Here is a 5,625-nt window from a genome sequence, read left to right as displayed (position 1 = left end):
GTGTTGATAGTCATAATTTGCTTCCTTTTCATTACCAGATTTCACTCTTGTTTTTCCTTTCCTTAATTTATTTGCTCTCGTTTTCTTGCTAGAGGAAGATACAAATATGTATCTATTAAATATAAAGAAAATTTAAATATAAAAATTAAATGGATTTTAGCAAGGAGTCTAAAAAATTCTTTTTTTATTTACTTTTATTCTAGTATTTTCTTGCAACTTTTTCCAAGAAGTTCTTTCTGATGCTGACAGCTTTTAAGCTGAATGGCAGCCATGTAATGCATTTGCTGAGGGAGGGTATGGCTAAGCACTGCCAATCACTTTAGACTTCACTCAGCTATATGCTTTAGATACTGACAGAAAGCAATAATCTAGCACAGAGGTGATGTGTAAGATAATGTCATTTTTGCTGTACTTGTATTGTAGTACTTGATCTCCTCCTAGCACATTTGAGATCTATGGATGGAAAAGACATTATAAATTCCAGAAATGTGTCGTCTCCTGTATTCCTTTGAGATATCCCACATTTTCTTTCATACAGTAATATGCTAAGCTCAGCCAATACACCACTGAAGTTTTCCCCTTGAAGATGCTTTTTAGGGATTTGCTGGCTCCCTTGTCTTTCTCTGAATTTCCATGAAAAAATAAACTTTAGTGAAAAAAATGTGGAAAAACATGAAGAGTAGGCACTAAGTACATTAAAAAGGAGGACTCTAAGGTTGTTAAAGTATTGTGACATCAGTGAAGTGTTAGACTGAGGCCTGTAGATTTTCTCTTCCAGTAGTGCTGGAAATGTGTAAGAATTTTCTTTGGAAGTATATCTGCCACCAAAAAGATGAATGTTTTTAATATCAATATTATTAATAAAATATTTTCACAAATATTTTGCTTTTTGCTTATACTAAAACAGACGTGCAGAAAGCTTTCCTTACAAAAAAAAAAGATGAAAAAAAAAAACCAAAAAAACTGAAATCCGTGTTTCTGTTACACATTTTTTTTTCTGACTGATTTTACAATAATGTAATAAAAATATTTCCACACATTGAGAAATTTATGAACTCTGGGAAAAGACTCATCTCACCTAGATCAGGCATTTGCTTATTTCAAAGATACTGACATCTGAGCTCTCCACTCAGGGGTCCTTTTATAGTCATAAAAGAGAAACAGGCAATTTTGAGTCATAGTTCTTCTCTCTCAAGACAACTAAGCAGGGTCAGATAACTGATGATCTACAGTGGTCATTTTCCCCTGTACAGAGGACTGATATTTCCTTCAGATATTGGCACCTACAATGAAAACTTCAGTAGGTAGATGAAATGAAACCTCTAGGCATCACAGGTTCCACAAAGCATGGGTCTGTGTCTACCTTCATTATATAGTACTTGAGATAAACAAATTTCTAATTAATCTGACTCATGCTAGATTCAGATCATAATATATCTTAGGGGACAGCAGAGAAAAAGCTTGGCTTGGATGAGTTTCAGTACTGCGTTTTTAACAACAATTTCAAATGAAAAAAAAAGATTGCCTGAGTCTCACATATCAGCTCAATCAGGAAAATAGACCTGAGTTTTTAATTTTAATCCAAACAACTTTTCTACGGTAAGATAATGTCTGATTGTTGTTGAGCATATTTGTTGTTTGTGTAACTCTGCTGACACAATCACAGTTCATGATTTAATGACAATATGTGTAAAAACAGACTCATTAGCAGAATTAGTTAGTCGTGAAATATTTACAGGAAACAGATACTTCAACTTTAGCCTGTTACCTACTGGCTTGATATTGACTTTCTTGAGTTCAATTTTCAATTAATAACAGTGAGGTTTTTTTGTAATGTTTTGAACGGTTTAACTTGTGCTTGTTTATAAAAAGAAGGATGAAATCTACCTAGCTCAAGAGTGACAAACTTCTATATCTGTAATAAGCTAGTTTTGCTGATGTTCCATCAAAAAATGGAAAATCAATATATATGCTTGGTGATAGCTTGCAATCAAGTTTAAGATATACATACAAATTTGTTTAGTTTCCTACAACAACATCTGATTCTTCTGGAGAACAATATTGAACTTTTCTTTGTGAAAGAGTTCTTAATGAAATGTAGAAAGGACACATAATACAAAACAATTATCCGAAGTACTATGGTGCATATTAAGTACATTTATTGCTCCCTGGATGCATGGAATGGTGCAGGTAAGAGTCCTGCAACAAAATATTAGGTGCTCTAGCCAGAGTGACTTGATTGACTTCTCGAGTAAATATTCTTGAAGACAAAACAATAAGCACATGCTTGGCATGAGAAGAGCACATCCATTACTGCCATTGGTGAGGACACGACATAATCTTTGCTCATCTTGGAAGAGTTTTCCTTCTTTTTACCTCATCACCAGTGAACATCAGATTAAGAACATATAGAGAGGATTTAGATAGAAGTTCAGTGTTTATGAATTGTCAATTCAGCATCTATTGCAAAGAAACGGGTGCTTCACATAGGTATAACCAATCCTAGACTCTCTGGCTTGTCAGAAATAGCTTTGTGGATTTGATTTAACATTTTTTATTAAATAGTTTCTAAAAGAACAATGAGTAACATAGGAAAAAAGGAAAATGTAAAGCTATTGACAGTTTTGAGGATTAAAAGAAAAAAATAGCCATTTTTACATAAAAAGATAATAGGTATTAGAATGGTATTCATTAAAGACTATTAAGGGGAAAATAAATGAGGTTAAAAAATGCTATTAAGGTTGCAAAATGAGTAACTATCAATAATTGCCCTTGCAAACTGATTTGCATGTCTCAGTTCACTAAATAAGGCAGAGATCTCCTATCATGTAAAAATCTCCATCCGACAGTTGATAATGATCTTACTGATTTACAGAGGGAAAAAAAATGTCAGTGGGATATTTCATAATGAAATGCCTTATGAAATCTAAATATAGTGATATCTACCAACTTCCCCTACAATTGATTGTATTTATGGAATTGTCAGAATGTGGCTTGTAATGAGAAACCAGCTCAACCTTGGCAACAGAAAGATGTTGTTTCTCTTTAGTTAACCTCTAAATGTTGCAATTTATTATATATAGATATTCATTTGTAATGAATGCAGATGGTCTCCTTGCTTCTATTATTTTGTCAGTTGTTCACAGCACATCGATTTTACAACTATTAGGGATTTTTTTTAAACTATTTTGTGAATAATTTTCCTACCATCTCCCCTATAAAACCATGCAAAACATAGTAACAACACTGTGGTTTCCCATTTGATATGTAATATATATGTATGTAATATCAAATATTGTAATATATTCGTAATGTAATGTAATAATATGTAATATGTATGATTTCCAAAGGTATTGAAAACAATATGGTTCTGCTCAGAACCATGGTTCAGCCACTCTGTGGCTTTTTTTCCAAGCTCTTCCTATTTTCCATAGTAAGCTATTGCATTTTTTTAATATGTGACTATGCGTAGCTACTACCTTAATATGCAAACAAAACTTCTGCTGTAGAGGTTACTTGAGTACCCAGATTTTGAAAGATATCAATTTTGTAATTTGAAGGTTACTGCATTTCACAAACTACAAGTGTGAAGCTACTGTAAAGTTATATTTCGTGTGTGATTTCTTTCCAGAATCACTGATTTTTTAACCAACAGGGAATTTTATCTTCAGGCTAAGAAGATTTTTCAAAAAGTAAGTTTGTTTTTTTTTTTTAATAAAGTCTATAAAGAACACCTCAATAGCAAAACTGCCTGTTTTATTGTGTGGCATATCAGTTTATGTGACATATGTCACATTGTAGGATCAGTCCAGCTATCACATAATACCACACTCTAAACGGTACTTCGGTATTTTGCTAGCATTTGGCACCAGCATCATAGCACTGCGCAAGGCTACCATTGCAACCAATCACAGAGAACTCAAGAGGACAGTTGAAACAACAGGATTTTTCAGTTCTCATCCAGAAATCTGCTGTTGCCATTGTACATCTATTGATTTCCTGAATTTGTTCCAACTCCACTGCATAAATGAAGGAATTTTGAGACTGAGGACATTACAGTCACTCAACTGAAAATCATTATAGTAATCTCCTAAAACTGACAATGAAAGAAAGGAAAAAAAGAAAAAAGAAAAATTGAAAAGGACAGAATCACAGAATGGCCAGGGTTGGAAGGAACCTCAAGGATCATGAATCTCCAATCCCCCTGCCACATGCAGGGCCACCAACCAAACCTTCAAATAGTTTTAAAATGTCCTAAAAAATTAAAGGAAATTTTACCCTTGGGCTCTCTCAGAATATTCACTGAATAAGTTTTTTTCTGTATTTTCAACATTAATATTAATTTTAGGTGAATAAGCTTAAGCTAAAAGTTTGTATGTTCAAATATTTTAAATAATAATAATAATATTACTTTGGATAGGACTATAAAAATGCATTAGTAACTGATTGAATTGTGCTGATTTGTTTCCACCAGCACTTACAACAGTAGCGAAAAAGAATATATGCCAGTGAAATAAGTCTTCTCATTAATGAATACACATATATATATATATACATTTGTCTTTATTTTTATTCTTTTTATAGTAACGTTACATTTTTGAAGATCCATGGAAATTTATTGAATAATATTTTTGATGATACATGGAAATTCACTGAATAAATAACAACTGGCCAACCTGAAAGTTAATGTAAAGTATTAAGGTGGGTCAAAAATCCCCATTAAAAAACAAAACAAAACCAACCAACCAACCAACCAAACAAAAAACCCCAAAAACATAATAAAACAAACAATAATGAAAAAATCTTTATTAAAACAAACGTGTAAAGCTTCCTCTTACAGTAATGCTAGTGGGTGCAATTGTAATATTAATGAGTCTTGGGAATTGATGATTTCAGAATTCGTAGCCTCTCTCATCTTTGATCCATTAGTGGGTATAGATCCAGCAGGAGTGAGCACAATTGGGCAAAGGATGCCTAAGTGGAAAATTGATCCTTGTAAGTGCTAGCTTACTTGCTTGACACATTAATGTTTCCTGTTTTAGTGCATTGAACTTTTGCTCTGTGATAATGGGAGTTCAAGTCCCACTTGGGATGTTAAACTTTCAGTAAAGACTTAGAGTGAGCATGGGGGATCTGTCATTCCTTTACAATTTAATTAAAAGGATAAGTTGAAACTAATGGAGAAAATATAATGCAATTGCCATCATCATCATCTAATTCTGGAGTTGAGAAATAGACCTTTTCTGTCACTTAGTCAAGGGAATGGGTGACTGGGGAGTTAAAACAGACAGTGAAAAGTATTGAAAGGTGCTACATCTGAAGTCTGAGCTTTTTAGTTACTGTCTCTCTCTTTCTGCCCAGCCTGTGGGAATCAAAAAATAAATAAGATCAAATTAAAAATTCAATGACTTTGAACCAAGTTTGCACCTCAAGCACTTATTAATCAGACGCAATATAAATAAAAAGAAATAAATTGATAGTTTTGAGAATGCCTTACAGACTAATTAAATGGTTTGCAGAGAACTCTTGAGAGATGGGCAATTAAATAATTTCCCAAATAGGTAATTCGGAAAAGTTGAGTAGTGAGATAAACTAGGGAATAGTGTCTAGGGAGGCAAAGTTAAT

Source organism: Meleagris gallopavo, chromosome 1, assembly GCF_905368555.1.
Source record: "Meleagris gallopavo chromosome 1, MGAL_WU_HG_1.1, whole genome shotgun sequence".
In the NCBI taxonomy this organism is placed as follows: domain Eukaryota; kingdom Metazoa; phylum Chordata; class Aves; order Galliformes; family Phasianidae; genus Meleagris; species Meleagris gallopavo.
This window is presented reverse-complemented; position numbering follows the sequence as displayed.